Source organism: Carlito syrichta, unplaced genomic scaffold (genome assembly GCF_000164805.1).
Source record: "Carlito syrichta isolate Samal-C Ts95f unplaced genomic scaffold, Tarsius_syrichta-2.0.1 Scaffold305718, whole genome shotgun sequence".
NCBI classification, from domain to species: Eukaryota; Metazoa; Chordata; class Mammalia; order Primates; family Tarsiidae; genus Carlito; species Carlito syrichta.
This window is the reverse complement of record NW_007249814.1, coordinates 753,526-770,262: the sequence shown is the minus strand read 5'-3', so window position 1 is coordinate 770,262 and position 16,737 is coordinate 753,526.

Sequence of the window (16,737 nt, the reverse complement as noted above, 5' to 3'; positions counted from 1 at the left end):
GGTGTCCAGAAAGAGACCAAGGTACAAAGCTGCTAAGAGTGGAATCATGGGGGAAACAAGCCCTGATTTCTGACTAATGTTAAAGTGGCAGAATCTGACAAAAGCAGAAGTAGTACTCAGAAAGCTGGCAATGCCCAACAGGCACCACAGTAGCTGGACACAAAGACGGAAGAAATGGTAAATGCCCACATGAACCAATGAATAAAGTCAGTATACAAGTACATGTGAGATATCCTGGGGTTTCCAGAGAATTCTTAGAAAAGAATTTTGCAAGGATTCTGTGTCCTTTATTAGAAGGTAAGGGAAGAAGGGGGAAACTAACAAAATGTAGCTATAGGTGAAAAACTACATAAAATTTGACCATTATTTTCAACTTTCCAGAGTTAAAAGTACTAAATCTGATTTAAATAAACAGCTAACCAGCAGGTCAAGGTTGCGGTGGCCGGGAGCGGCCACTGCACTCCAGTCTGGGCGACAGAGTGAGACTCCAACTCAAAAAATAAATAAATAAATAGATAGATAAATAGATAAATAAATAAACAGCTAAAAACTAACTTCCTATTCTTTTTAACAGTCATCTTCACTGTGTCAGTTCCACAAGTTCAGATCTTTATTACTTTCTGTCTGAAACTATGAAAAAAATATTTTTCCTTCAGGCTTTTTCCTTCCATTTCCCCAGGTATAGCTCCATGGAGTTGGTCCCCATAATCTCAAGGTCCTACTCTCCATTCCAGCATCTCATTCTTTATCCTTATCTCTTCCCAAACAGTATCCACTGTTATTATTTCATTCATAAAGCAACATATGTATGTGCTATCCACTATGTGCTATGCACTCTTCTGGCTGCTAGAGGCATGCCCACAGACTAGCAAAAACTCCTGGACAAATATGATGTCAGAAAAAGTAAATAAATAAATAACTAATATAGCTAAATTAACAATAGCCAGATTTTGAAAAAAAAAAAAAAAAGTAGGAGGATAAAGACATAAAGAGTGACTGGGAAAGGGGAGTTTTTATTTCCCTAAAATAAATATATAAAAGTGGGATGGCTGGGTCATATGATAGGATTATTGTTTGAGCAAGTAACTGAGTACTATAGCTTAGCCAAGTTGATACATAAAATTGACCACCACCTTTAAGAAATTCAGCTAAAGTCAAATTGTGATATCATTGCACAACTATCAGAATAGCTAAAAGAAAAATAAAATATCAAGTTTTAGCACTTGGCATTGCTAACACTAATGCAAAACAACAGGAAATCCCATATATTGCTAGTCAAAATGCACACTTCTTAATATCCCCTGTGTTGAAAAGGAAGTTAGAAAATATTTTGAACTAAATAAATATAAAAACACACCATATCAAAATATATGCAATGTAGTTTTAAAAATGCTTAAAAGATAATTTTTAGCATTGAATGTTCATATTAGAAAAGGAGAACTATCTCAGATTAATTATCTAAGTTTCCATCTTAACAAACAGCAATAGCAAAAAATCTAATTAAACTCAAAGAGAGCAAAGAGAAAGAAATAATAAAGACAATCACAGAAATCAATGGAAATGAAAACAGAAAATAATGGAGAGAATCAATAATACCAAAAGCTGAATTCTTTGAAAAGATCAATAACATTTATGAACCACTAGTCAGAGTTATCAAGAAAAAAGGAAAAGACACAAATTATTAGCATCAGAAATGAGAGTGGTAACATCACTACAGATCCTATAGATATCTAGAGAATAGTAAGGAGATATTGGGAAGAAACATCTTCCTGTAAAACCTACCATTTAGATGAAGCAGTCAAATTGCTTGAAAAACAGAAATTCCCAAAGTTTATTCAAAAAGACATAAATAACCTGAATTTTTCTACATGTATTAAGAAATTGAATTTAGAGTTAAAAATTTCCTGAGAAAGAATATTTTAAACACAGATGGTTTCACTGACAATTCTACCAAACATTTAAGGAAAACAACACTCATTATTTATTCTTCCTGTTTCTATGTCTTAGAAGTTCAAAAGCAGCTCCATTGGGAGGTTCTGATTGAGTCTTCTCTGTGGTTACTGTTAGATATTGTTTAAGGCTGGAGTCACCTTAAAGTCTTTGTTACTCATTTATCTGGTCCTTCAACTAGGAAGATCCAAATTACTGAAAATGGATCCGCTGGGTTCATTTAGCATTTCTTTCCAAATCTTCATAATCTCTCCATGCGTCTCTCCAGTATGGTGGCACCACAGTAGACATACTTATTTCATGGTTGTGAGAGTTCCAGAATGTGAGAGAGAGACAGAGACAGACTGAAAGAGGGAGAGAGAGAGAGAGAGAGAGAGAGAGAGAGAGAGAGAGAGAGAATATGTTGCCTTTTATGGTCTGTTCTCCTAAGTCCCATAGGCTCACTTCTGCTGAACTTCATTTGTTCAAACATTCACAAAGGCCCATCAACTCTTTAAAAAGTATGGGTTGGGGGGACATAAACTCTACCTCTTGCCTGGGAAGTTACAAGTTTCTGTGGGACTGGAAATATTGTTGTGATCATTTTTGGAAAATAAATCCACAATAGTGGGGCTCTTCTTTAATATACTTAAGATGACTTTAAATTCATAGTATAACTGAAGACAATTTACTTTAGTCTATTTAAAAGTTTCCCAAAATGAGGTTGAATGTAGAAATAAAATTGTAAGTTAGCCTGAAAGAAAAATTTAGTCAAGTGCATTTTTAAAAAGAAAACTTTTAGCATAGTGAAAACTTACAATGTTGGCTATTCATTTGGCCACATTTAATTGGTCAATAAATGAGTCTATACTTTTGACTGTAAATGTGTAGGTGAATAAAAGGTAGATAGTACCATAACTGTCTCACAGTCTCTCCATTACCCAAATATATATGTAGAGTATATGTATGCATTTATATGTACTCAAATATATACAATTCAAATATATACAACTCAAATATATACAATTGGTACATATGTGTACATGTGTATATATTGTCCTACTAAAGTTAATTCAGGAATGTCATTTTTAATAAATAAAAAAGCATTATATTAGCAAATTTGATTGTGGTCACTTTAGATAGAGTGAACATTTTGAAGATGCATGGAATTCTAGATTTAGAGGGTCTCTTAAGTTCTTTGTAGTTAAAGTCGCTTCTATAGACTGAATTGCGTTCTCCCCCATCCCCAACCAAATGCATTTGTTGAAATGCTAACCCCCAATACCTCAGAATGTGGCTGTTTTTGGAGACAGGGCCTTTTAAAGAGGTGATTAAAGTAAAGTGAGATCATTAAGGTGGACTCTAATCCAATTTGACTGATGTCCTTTTAAGAAGAGGAAACTTGGAAACACAGAGAGACACCAAGGGTAAACATACACAGTATGAAGATACAGTCAGAGGGTAGTCATCTGCAAAGCAAGGAGAGGAGACTCAGAAGAAACCCACGCTGCCCGCAGTTTAATCTTGGACTTCTGTCTTCCAGAGTTCTGAGAAAATAAATTTCTGTTGCTTAAGCCACCCAGTCTGTGATACTTTGTTATACCAGCCCTAGGAAATTAAATTAATACAGTCACTCAAACTACTAATTAAATGCATGAATGAAATTATATCTCTTTAGTATTTTTCTAAATAGTCTATCAAGAATTTTCAATCCTAAAACTTTAAATAAATAGGGGAAAGTTTATTCTATTCAGAGTCTTACATATTCCCAAATTTCTCTCGTGCATTTGTACCCCTCATGTGCTCATGTCTGAGGTCCTCTGGTCTTGTGTGCTTGTGATCTTTTTTATAAAATACAGTTTTGAGTATATTCAAAGCTTCTCATATTACCTCAGTTTCTTAGAAGAAGCACAGATATGAGTTAAGAACAGAAGTTTTATTATAAAAGCAACCTAAAATTTAAATATTATTTTGGTTATAATTAATCTTTTTTTTAAAAAAGGTCAAAATGTACAGGATCAGGGTCAGAGCATTTGAGATTTGAGTTAACAACCATGATGGACTTTTGTACCCCTCTGCAATTAAGAATGCATTGTCCTTTCTACACAATGGTGACCATAACTGCCAGAAGAAACAACAATAACAGTAAACACATTTCTTTCTATGAAAGAAGGAAAAGAATATTTTTATATATATTTAAAGCTGAAAGCTTTTGTCTTTGCACTGTTATGCATGTATGCTAACGAGTGTCTGCATATTTGTGTTGGCATATCACATAAGAGTAAATTAAACCATCTATGAGCTGTGTGTCTCAGCATACATTCCTTACTTGAAGTCATTTTCCCTCATCTATAAATTGAGCTAATAAGATACTATCTCCAACAATTTGGACAAGGGGATAAGATAAGAAAACATGTGCAAAATTCTTAGCCAGACATGGTGGCTCATGCCTATCATCCCAGCATTTTGGGAGGTAGGAATGAGAGGATTGCCTAAGCCCAGGGGTTCGAGCCCAGCCTGGGCAAATTGGCGGGACCTTGTCTCTACAATAACTCAAAAAATTAGCTGGGCATGGTGGCACACATATAGTTCCAGCTACTTGAAAGGCTAGATCAGGTGAGGAAGGATCACCTGAGCCCAGCAAGTCGAGGCTGCGGTGGTCATGAGCGGCCTCTGCATTCCAGCCTGTGAGACAGAGTGAGACTCCCACTCAAAAACAAAAACAAAACTCTTGGCAGAGTGGCTGATATGTAGCAAGAGGTCAATGAAAGCTAACAACTATATACTTTTATTACCATAAAGTTCAGATGCTGGATTTATCAAAGGCAGAGACAATAGTTATCTGGGAAAGGCATCATGCCTGGTGGAGTGGTCTCTTAATGAGTAGCGTGAGTTGAATTAAATTGGACTGAACTAAAACAGATAAGTAGTGTATCACATTTACACAATACTTTAAATTCCTGTTTTTTTCTGAAAGTATTTTAATATTGCAAAGAAAAAAATAATTAGATATTAAAGTGCTTAATTGGATAAGTAAAATAAACTATAATAAGGAATAAAGTCAGTGTAGGCTTAATTCTATAATCCTGATTTTTTTTAGCAATATGTAGTCAGTAGCTAATTACTCTATTATAAATAGACATGTCTTAAATAAAATTTAATCATTTTGTTGATATTCCAACTTGTTTTATTGATCAACATATTAAGTTTTTCTGTAGCTATTTAGAGTTAATGAATTTGGTTTATGATTTTAAAAATTTTAGCCTTTTTTTCTGATGAATAGCAAAACATTTTGCACATTTTTCACTTTCAAGGATCTGAAACCAGTTCAAAGCTCAAAACTGATAGTGGCACGAGTCCACTCAGTTTAGCACAAGTGTGTTCTCTCTGTTCCTCTCTAATTGTTACAGAGAATTTATCTTTTTTTACATTTAGAAAACTGAAACAGTAAGCCCAGGATATCAGCACATCATAAACTCATAAGAGGAAAGCATATTTGGATTGCTTATTTCTTGTTCTTACAGCTTACTCTAACAAAGGATTTCTAGAAAGGGACGCTAGACCCATAGGACAGCAAGAATGTGGTTCCATTGGGGATCCATAGGACAGAATTCAGGAATTCAGACTTCAGCCCTGACTTCCCTGCTTAGAATCACATCATCTCTAGTAAACATCGCTAAATTTCTCTGAATCTTAGCCACTGTTCCTGGAAAATGGGAATTATAATGTCTGTGTGTCCCTTGCCACGATTCAAATATGAGACATGATTGCTATATGTTGTCTGCTGAGGCTTATATTTTTCTCTGTAAAAGCAATTTTGTTTTTCTCTGTAAAAGTATATTGTTCTCTGTAAAAGCACTTTGGGAGGCTGAGGCGGGTGGATTGCCTGAACCAGCAGGTTCCAGATCAGCCCAGGCAACTTGATGAGACCTCATCTTTACAATAAATTTTAAAAATTAGCCAGGCGTGAGAGCGCTCGCCTGTAGTTCTGGCTACTTGGAAGCTGAGATGGAAGAATCATCGGAGTCCAGCAGGTTGACACTGGGTTGGCCATGGTGTGCCACTGCATTTCAGCCTGGGCGACAGAGTGAGACTCCAACTCAATAAAATAAAATAAAATAAAAGCAAGTATTGAATAAGTGAGTGCCACTGGGAGACTTATGTGAATTTAATAATGTAGTTCTAATATTTAGTTCATGCCTACTATGCGTTATGTACTGCCTGATTAAAAATTGGGGACTTTAGGCCAGGAGCAGTGGCACACACCTATAATCCTGGCACTTTGGGAGGCTGAGGTGATGGATTGCTTGAGCCTAGTAGTTCAAGACCAGTCTGAGCAACATAGTGAAACCTTGTCTCTACAAAAATATTTTTTAAAATATTAGCCAGACTTGGTGGAACATGCCTGTAATCCCAGCTACTCTGTGGAGGCTGAGGTGGAAAGATCGCCAGAGCCCAAGAGGTCAAGGCTACCCTGTGAAGTAATCTTTGTGACCATGCCACTGCACTCCAGCCTGGGTGACAGAGTGAGAACCTGGCTCAAAATAATAAATTAAATATATACATAAATAAAATGCCATAACTAGGTCATCATTATTATCCTCAAGTGAGAAACCAAAAACAAGAGCATCAGTTGTGTACGTTTATTCCCATGTTCAGGAAAATGTTCTGGACAGCAGCCAAGAAGCACTATTAGTCCCATCTTACAGATGAAGCTTCTGAGGCTTAGGGTTGAGTCATTCAAACAGAAGCTCAGTGACAGATGCAGGCTCTAACATTGCTTGAGGTAAATACTGGGAGTTCCATTCAGCCTATGTGAAAACTGAGGTTCAGAGAGATCAAAGAAGTTTCTGTAAGTTTTCCAGGCAGAAAGTGTTGGAGGCAGGATTTAAACCCAGGTCTGTTGACTGCAAAGCTGATGCTCTTTCCACTGTGGCAAAATGTAAAAGGATCAACGTTAGATAAGCAAATTGCACCTCCTCCTTTTATTTAATAAACCATTGTGAAATAAATCTTTCTGTGTTTTACAACTTCCTTCTTCACTTTCTCCTCCCCCTCCTTGGCTAGGAAGCTCTTTCTCTAGTCTGCCTGCCATCTGATTTAACCGGTCTTCAAAAGTCAAACTTGTTTTATTTTTTTCTGGAGAGGAGGGTTTATATAGCATTACACCTTTTTTTTTTTTTTTTTTTTTTTTGCCAGCTCTGCTTATATTGCTGAGTTCAAGGATTTTGTCGTTAACAATGCCAGATCTTTGATGCATTAGATTTGAGAGGGCAGTTTCAGCGTCAGGATAAATTGACAAAAACTTTTTATTGAAGTTCAAATAGAAAAACTTTGTACCATTGCAAATAATCAAGATTTTAGCCAATCCTCTTTGTTCACAATGTCCTACAGTGTAGGCTATTCTTTAGTGAACTTTCCCCCAGGAATCCTTCCTTCTTCAAATACCTTCTATAGGTTCACTGTCAGTCCTTTAATACCTTGACTACCTTATTTCTGCTCAATGCAAACTTTTTAGTTTCTTTTTTTCTAGTTAGCACCATTGGAAACCAGATGAAAGGCGGCTTCTCACTCGCACTGATAGTTGATCAAGATAAACCGACAAACACAAAGGTTACAGAGATGATATTGTACAAGCTATACTCAGGTCAGTAACTAGAAACCCAATAACAGGGATTAAGGAGAAAATCAGTACAGATAATCTCGAGTTTCCAGTGTTTGCATGGAAAATGCCAGTGCTAGCTTAACTATTTCCTTTGCTCTACATAAAAGAATCTTGTTAGGCTTTCAGAGCTCTTCATTGTCATGAAATCAGGCATCGGATTCAAAGTCCTTAAGGACATTTTCCATGCTGAGAATACTGCTTGGAAAGGTGTCTAATTATCCTGTAGCTACCCAGTATGCCCTAGGACCAAACAAGTTACTTTTTAACCTTTTAACAACAAAAGGAAACCCTGCAATGTAAACACTATACTGTATTATCAGATGTATGTTACTCACTTCTTAGCCCACATATATTTTTACTTCACAGCAAAGAATTATAAAGGGATGCAGTAAAGCATCATGGTTAGAAACATGGGTGGAATTCCAAATCAGCTGCTTTCTAGCTCTGTGACCTTGAGCAGTCACTGAATTAACCTGTGGTTTAGTTTCCTCATTTGTAAAATCCACCTCACAGATGAATTTGATCACCTAATTTTTCTTTCTCTAAATAATGGTGACGATAAGCATCATTTTGTGCACAGATGACTTACCAAAAACAAAAACAAACAATAACAGTAGTGTTAGGAGTTGTGAGGACTATTGCAGAGAATATTGTAAAGATTAAATAATATATGGAAAGTACTTAGTGCTTGTAAGTGTTCCATAAAAAATTATGAACTGACCTTAAGCCCATTCAGTATCCACAACTCTCAAGTTATTTATGATAGACTGTATGACCACCAGATCATATTTTATCTATTTATCTTTTCAGAGTCACCCAGGCTGGAGTACAGTGTCACAGTCAGGGCTCACTGCAGCCTTGAACTCCTTGGGCTCAAGGGATCCTTCAGCCTCAGCCTCCCGAGTAGCTGAGACTACCGAATAGCTGAGCTACCACAGCTGGCTTCACCAGATCACACTGAAAGCAAATCATAGATCAAATTCTGCCACAAATGTAGACATTACTATGTTTGACAAGAAAACACAAATCAGATCATACAAAATATCCTTTAAAGTTTGATTAAGTCCTGGCTCTTGGTACAGTTAAGTGCTTGTTTCCTTTGACATCTTGAATGGAATATTTAGTCAAACATATCACTAGAAATCTTCTCAGCCAATGGCTGGAACCAGTTTGTTTAGGGCACAAATTCTTGGCATCATTTCTAATGCTGCAAGCTTCAGGCCTTCTTGAATTTTTTTTTTTTTTTTAGCCAGTGTTTCACTCTGTCACTCAGACTAGAGGGCAGTGGCATGATCATGGTATCATGGCTCACCGCAGCCTCAAATTCCTGGGCTCAGGTGATTCTTCTGCCTTAACCTCCCAAGTAGCTAGGACTACAGGCATGTGCCACCACACTCTGCTAATCAATCTTTCTTCCTTCCTCCCTCCCTCCTTCACTTCCTCCCTTCCTTCCTTCTTCTTTCTTTTTTTTGTAGATACTTGATCTCACTATATTGCCTAGGCTGCTCTCAAACTCTTTGGCTCAGGCAACCCTCTCACCTCATCCTCCCAAAATGCTAGGATTACAGGTATAAGTCACTGTGCCTGACATTGAATTCTTATACCCTGCTCATGTTTATGTCTCTAACATAATTTTAGCCAATCCACATATTTAGAAAAGCTTTAATTTTTACCCATGAGAGTTCTCTTTTTATGTCAATGATGCTGATCAATAGGTCACTATTTTTCCTTATAGTATGCTATTTATGAATAATATCTAACACTATTTTTCTTAACATATTTCCAACATCCATGTATAAACAAGATATAACTGATAGCAGTACTTGCATTCACACCCTCTAGAGAGAGTATGGAACTTCAAGTTAGAAAGCTTGCTCTCCACTGTGGACTTAAATTCTTGAATAGAATACTTATAGCTTCTGGATGTAGCCTCACTCAAATAGCATACACAATACCACACTGCATATTTCAAGACAAATGAAAGTTATTGTAAAAATAGTCAATCTATGACAGTGGTGGGAAACTATGGGGGGGCAAGGAGGGGACAGGAGGTGGGATTAGCGGTAGTCAATATCTTTCTGGGGACGTGGCAGGGGGAGGCACACATCATCAACAAGGGTACCTGCACAATGCATATTTGTATGCCTAACCCTTAACTGTACCCCATAATTTTAAAATAAAAAATATTATAAAAAAAGAAATAGTCAATCTAATTTAAGCATGTATTATTTATAAATGATAAAAATTTTAAAAATCAATGATTATGACAATGATTATCTTATTTTCATCTACTATCTCACTTGGGGTATGATTTTCAAAATAAGAAAACTGGGAGCCAGGCATAGGGGCTAATACCTGTGATCCCAGCATTTTGGGGGGCCAAAGTGAAAAGATCACTTGAGGCTGGGAGTTCAAGACCAGCCTAATAGATAATGAGATGCTGTCTCTACAAAAGAGACATAATGCGATCCTGTCTCTACAAAAAATAATTTTAAAAAATAGCCAGGCATGGTGGTGTGTGCCTGTAGTCCTAGTTACTGGGGAGGTTAAGACAGGAGGAACATCTGAGCCCAGGACTTTAAGGTTACAGTGAGCTATGATCATAGCACTACACTCCAGCATGGGAAACAGAGCAAGACTCTGTCTCTAAAAAGAAAAAAGAAAAAAAGAAATCTGGTATCTGGGATTTTCCATAGGAGCTTCTATAGCATGGAGTGACAGTTTTGGAAGAAACCAGAGTAAAGAAAAGAAAGGTGGGTGAGGGTGGAAGGAGTATGTTGCCAAGGATGACAACATTTGGGCCTTACTAGCCATTCTAGGTTTGTATCTCTAAATTCCAAAAGCCAACTCTTTCCTTAAGGCCTCTGAAGAATAGTTTGAAACTGGTCAAGACTCCCCATAACCTCTAAAGATGCGGTCATTGCAAACAGTCAGTTTCTAGTTGAGAGAAAACTCAGACAATGAGGTACATTGTTAACAAATGTCTTTTATCCAAACTTGATATGTGGTCTGATGACGTTAAAGGGAAACATGAAAAATCTGCAACTTGTCTAAGCAAGTTGCACATCTACTAAAAAAAAAAAAAAAAAATTATCTACAATGCCTATTTCAGACTGTGGAACCCACAAAAGTAAAAGTGATCTGTTCCCTAGCTGCCTTGGCTTCAGATCTATTCTTTATCCCCCCCAAAAAGGACAGAAAGAAGAAAGTAAGTCCCAAATGTATGATATCTTCTCTGGCATTCCTTGTTTATAATTTTTATGGGAAGAGATGACCATGGATGGGATTTGCATGACATCTTTCCAAGATTTCCCATTTGTCTATATCTCTATGCTCTTTATTAATCTTGCAATGTCAAGAGTTTTACAAAACAAACTTGTCAATTAAGAAATAAGCCATGCTCTAGAAATTTCTCATTTAAATGATTCATTAGAGGAAACACATTTCAAAAGTAGAATATAAAAAAGTACATTGCCACAGTTGGAGCCACAACTCTTTTTAAAACCAAATAACAGTAAAGGATAACATATCTGCCAAAAATACCAGCCTAAATTAATTTATTTAGTACACATAAAAGTTATGAAACATATTAAAGTCATAACTTAAAATTATGCAAAAATTACAATTAAATGATATATCTTAAGTGGTTGTGGAAAAGAGGGACTCGTGGTAAAATATATAAAAGCTGTGGCATTACATGGTATTTGAGCATCTAAAATATATGTGTTCAACAGTCTTCTGTATTTTGGGAACAGAGAATACAGAAAAGTATATATCTAGAATATATATATCATTTAGAAAATCAATTCTACTTTTCTTTTCTCTAGAAGTTCCTCTCCGAGTAATTTTAAAATCGTTGCCTCACTAATAACAAATCACTCTTTACTATAAACAAAGTTAGAGTATTTACTCTTTGATCTTGATTCCTTGGAAGTACTGATTCTGGACTAACCAGAAAGTGTTGCACAAGTCAAGTCTGGAGATGTGTGTTCTACCCTCATTCCACAACAAATGAGCCCATCTGTAACCTCAGTTTCATCATCTGTACACTAAGCATGTAAACTACATTTTACCAAAATTCTCTACTATTTAAAAACACGGGTTCATAAAATAACTCACAGTTTCTAAAATTTCTGAACTTTTCTTTAAAATTTCTAAGTTTTGTGTAAGAAATATTTGCTAATCAAACTTTTAATAGCAAAAAATATAAAACCCAGTTAACTTTTATCAAGTTCTGTGTGCATAGTCTCTCTCTACAATGTTCCCATCAAATTTCACAGCTCATTTTATTCTTTCACTCAGTACATTTTGAACAACACCCTTCTTTCTTTCACTGAAAGGAGGCTCATGTGTTACAAATTAATTTTCCCATTAACAGTAAACCTAATTAAGATTGTAAGGAATGAACAACCACTCTGCTTCAAAGAGGAAGTGATATGTGAACCAGGTTTTGAAGGATGAAAACGAGACTTCAGGCAGAAAATGGAAGAAAAGGGACCCCATACCAAAGGAACAATGTAAGCACAGGAACAAAGGTGTCAAAGAGAAAATGTTGAGAAGTCCAACATGGCTAGTTGGAAGGGGGAAGGTAACACAATAGATGAGCCTGGAGAACTGTAAATACTGTGGCCAAATTGTGAGGTGCCTTGGATTTTATTCTTTAGGGACCGAGGGTAAAACTACTTTTACAGGCAGTAAAATAGCATGACTGGATTTTGCATGTGTAACTTTCACAGCAATGTTGAATGAACTGCAGTGAGTAAACACCAAAGATAGGAAAATAATTTGGTGAATAGTTTAGGTGAGATTCAGGAGACTCTGAGGCAGAGCAGTGTAAATAAGAATGAATGATATGTTTTAGAGAAAATTATTAAATATAATCATAAAATAATATACTCTAGAGGAAATGATTTCTTTATTATTAATAATGTGTTTTATTAGAAAATAATTTGTTTTAGAAGAAATATTAGTTTTGTAAGAAATTATTAATGTCATACAGAAGTATTAAAATATTTGTCAAACAAGTGGGTCAATGAATAATCAGAGCTATTTCTGCAAAGTCGAATTAGCAGTTTTGAAATGTTCCAGGAAATTCTGTCTCTAGGATCCATTGAATTTATTTTATGTTTAAATAAGTTTATTCCTTTAGAGTTTCTTAGTAATCTCACATTCTCATTGTGAGATAGTTCTCACAATAGTCGATACCTTCTTGATTAGTTGACAGACATGGAGTATAGTTATTCACCATATTATAATTGTCTCCATGAGACACTAATTATTTTTTATTTTCTGTCAACCAAATTTTATTTGATATGTGATCAACATTTATTTATAACATTGAATAGAACATTCTTTGTTAATATTACCATTTCTAGAATTTCACAACACAGTTAAACAATAAAAATTTCTCTTATTTGATATTATGCTAGCTCAACTCTTTTCAGAAATGTAGTTATTTACTATTGATTTTTAAATTGACCCTGCGATGATTTTTAGGTGTGGTATAAATGGGGGAAAAGCAACTAACAACAATTTAAGTTTTTACTCTCCTTGGCAAGATTCAGAATTTTTATTCCATAATAAAGAAAAGAGACTAAACTTGGCAAATGAGTTTGATGGTGTCTCCTGAATATTAGAAAATTTAGATTATTCAAAGAATCCTCTGTGAGCTGAGATGTTTCATATTTTCAAGGCTGGTAAAACTACATACCTTCACATAAGTGAAGAAATCTTCACATGCTTGGAGTTCCGCAACTTCATGGGAAAGAAGTAGTGCAGCCCATTTGCTCCTGCAGAAAAATTCCACAATGGATTCTGATTGGGCATCCTTACCCTCTTTAAAGCGGGGAAGGGCAGAGCCTTGTGAATGATGGTCTATTCTGAAACAGAAAATTGTGAATTCTCAAAATAAACGTGGAGTGCCCATAATGAAAGAAAAGTGATAGGCAGATTTAAAAAAAAAAATCCTAATCATAATCCACATGCCTGGGGTGGATCATGTTTTTAGCCATTTACCAAATGAGGGATCTTGAGCAAATTGCTTTACTTTGTTTTTCCTCCTCCGTTTTCATATTTAGCAAATAGAAACATTATCTCCCTTATATGACTGTTGTGAGAAGTGAGAGACACAGTGTAAGCTTAGGGCTTAGCCTAATTCCTGCCTCATATCTGGCATCAGTAACCCAGTGAGACCAATATTTAAGAGATTCATCATGTTCTGCTCACTGTACTAGACATTGAAGATAAATAATGAACAAGGACGGTCATAGTCAGTGACTTTAACCAAATACTCAAACAAGCAAATATAAAATTGCAACTGTTCTGGCAAAGAGAGGGAATCCATGCTTAAGTTTATAACAAGAGGAGAGTTGACCATATCAAAATGATCAGAGAAACCTCACTGAGGAAGACAACATAAGGGATACTGACTTGACATCTAAATGATCAGTCCATATTTACTAGGCAAAGATGAGGGTGTGAAGCAAAATGGTCTAAGCAGAAGCAGGAAAAAGGGATTATGTAAATGCTCTGACATGTGAGAGAATTGGGGAGAACAAAAAGAAGGCTCTTGCCTCAGGAGAAACCGAAGCACATATGAGTTGACTTTGAAGAGGAAGGGAGAAGTCAGGTCGTGGAGGCCTTGTCGGCTTTGCTGAGGTGTTAACTTTTTTATCCCAAGAGCAGTGGCAAGCCACTGGAGGGTTTTCAGCAGAGAGAGTTGCATGATCAAAAAGTGATTCTTTCCTTCCCCTTTTTCCCCTTTCTCAGTCACTTGAAGAACAGCAAGGATAGCACCACTCTGGTCTGACTAGGTCATCAGACAATATCAGTTTCAGTTTAGGATGTCATTTTTTTTTTTTTTAAAGAATACTGAAAACAGCATGTGTATCTAAAAGAGGATCACCACAAAATGGTGAATGAATGAGAGATATTTAAAATGCACAAGATTTACAAAGTGTATTTACTAAATCAAACCTGGCTCTTAACAAAAATGATAAAGCTTTAAAAAAAAACTACCTAAAATTAGATGAATAAAAATAGCATGAAAGACCAACTAGCACTGAAAGTGTGCAATACAGGCTAGATCATCATGGGATAACTCTTCGTGCAATATGTTAAATGTTGAACTCTCTGAACTGTATGCCTCCTGTCCACCTGGAACACAGTCCTGCCTCTCATTCACTTTTAAGTAGCGCCTGGTTTTCTTCTGCCTAGGAACTGAAGGCTGGCCTGTATCTCCTTTCAAACTCCAGCCTTAAGACAGATCCCAGTCTTTCCGACTCATTTCTGACCTCCTGATAAGCTTACCTAAAATTTTGATTGGCTTTACTAGCTCTTTCTAATCCCTTGGATATATTGGCCTTAGTCTTCTTATGCTTCAATTTTAAGTAACGTTATTACACAACAAAACTGTGATGTAGCAGTATGAGGGAAAAAGAGTTAAGGATGAGAAAGATACAGAGTTAAGGGTGAGAAAGTCAGTGGTATTAATGTAGCTAGTCATAGAATGGTGGAAACAGAGGAGGAAACAGAGAACTGAGAGGGAAAACAGGGGAAGGAGGGAAGAAGGAAGAGAAGATGGTGAGAATGCATTATAGAAGATGAGTATAGCACATATAGTTGAGTTGAATGAAAAGAAATTTAACTGAATTTCCTTTTTTTTTTAGATTAGAAAGTATAGTTTATTTAGAAAGTAACATAGAAAGAAAGAGAGAGGAGATTCACCTCTCCAAGGTGGGAGAAGGACAAAGCTTAGGAAACATGGCGGTGGCCATAGCTCAAAGAGCACATGACCGCATCAGAGTTTAGTAAAGCAATGGCCTGAACTGAATTTCTGATAGGTCCACTGACTTATTTCATTAAACCTGGTCCAAATTTTCAGGTCATTCCTTCCTATTGGTCTCATAAAATTAGCATGGTTAGATCACATTACCAGCCTTCAGTAATTCTCAGATTATCTTGATGATTGTTGTCATATCATCTTCCTTTAGTACTATTTATTAGTTACTTAATATTATACATTAAAATGAGTTTAAATTGACACTAATTTTTTTCTGGGGGGCAAAGGAGATATGTTTGTCAAAAGGTACAAAGTTTCAGTTAGACAGGATGAGTAAGTTCTGGTGATGTATTGTACAGCATGGTGATTATAATTAATAACCATGTACTGTATACAGTTTGCCCTTGAACAATGCCGGTTTGAACTATAAGGGTCTACATATATGCAATTTTTTTCAATCAAGTGTGGATCGAAAACTCAGTTTTCCGGGGATGCAAAACTCATGTATGGATAGGCAGGATCGATTTTTCCTATCCATAGGTTCAGCGGAGTCAACTGTGAGACTTGATTATAAGCAGATTTGGATACATGTGGAAAGTTCTGGAATCAATGCTCCACATATACCAAGGCACAACTGTATTTGGAAATTACAAAGAGTAGACCATATGAGGTGGCTCATGCCTGCAATCCCAACTTCTTGGGAGACTGAGGTGGGAGAATCTCTTGAGACCAGGAGTTCAAGAACAGCCTAGGCAACATAGCGAGATCTTGTCTCTAAAAAAGAAAAAGCCAAGCCTGCGTCGTGACGCATGCCTGTAGTCCCAACTACTCAGGAGGCTGAGGTGGAAGGATCACCTGAGCCCAGGAGATGGAGGCTGCAGTGAGCCATTATCATGCCACTGCACTCCAGGCTGAGTTACAGAGTGAGACATTGACTCTAAAAACAAACAAACAAAAAAAAAGAAAGAAAGAAAGAAAAGAAAAGAAAAGAAAAAGAAAAAAGAAGGTGTTCTCACACTCTCCCCCACAAAAAAATGTTGTATGTGAAGTAATGGATATGTTAATTAGCTTAATTTAATAATTTCACAGTATATACATATGTCAAAACATCACATTTGTACATGGTTAATATATACAATTTTTATTTGTCAGATATACCCTTATAAAGATAGGGAAAACATAAAATGCTTGACTTCAAACTTTTTTTTGAAAAAAACAAAGAATTGCTAAGCCTCAAATATCCAAATTAAGCAACTTCTTTCATATTTTATTCATTTGTACAAACTCTGAATAAAAGCAATTAAAACATAAAAAAACTTTTAAAGTACCTATCAACTTGGAATCATGCTTGATGTGCTATTTG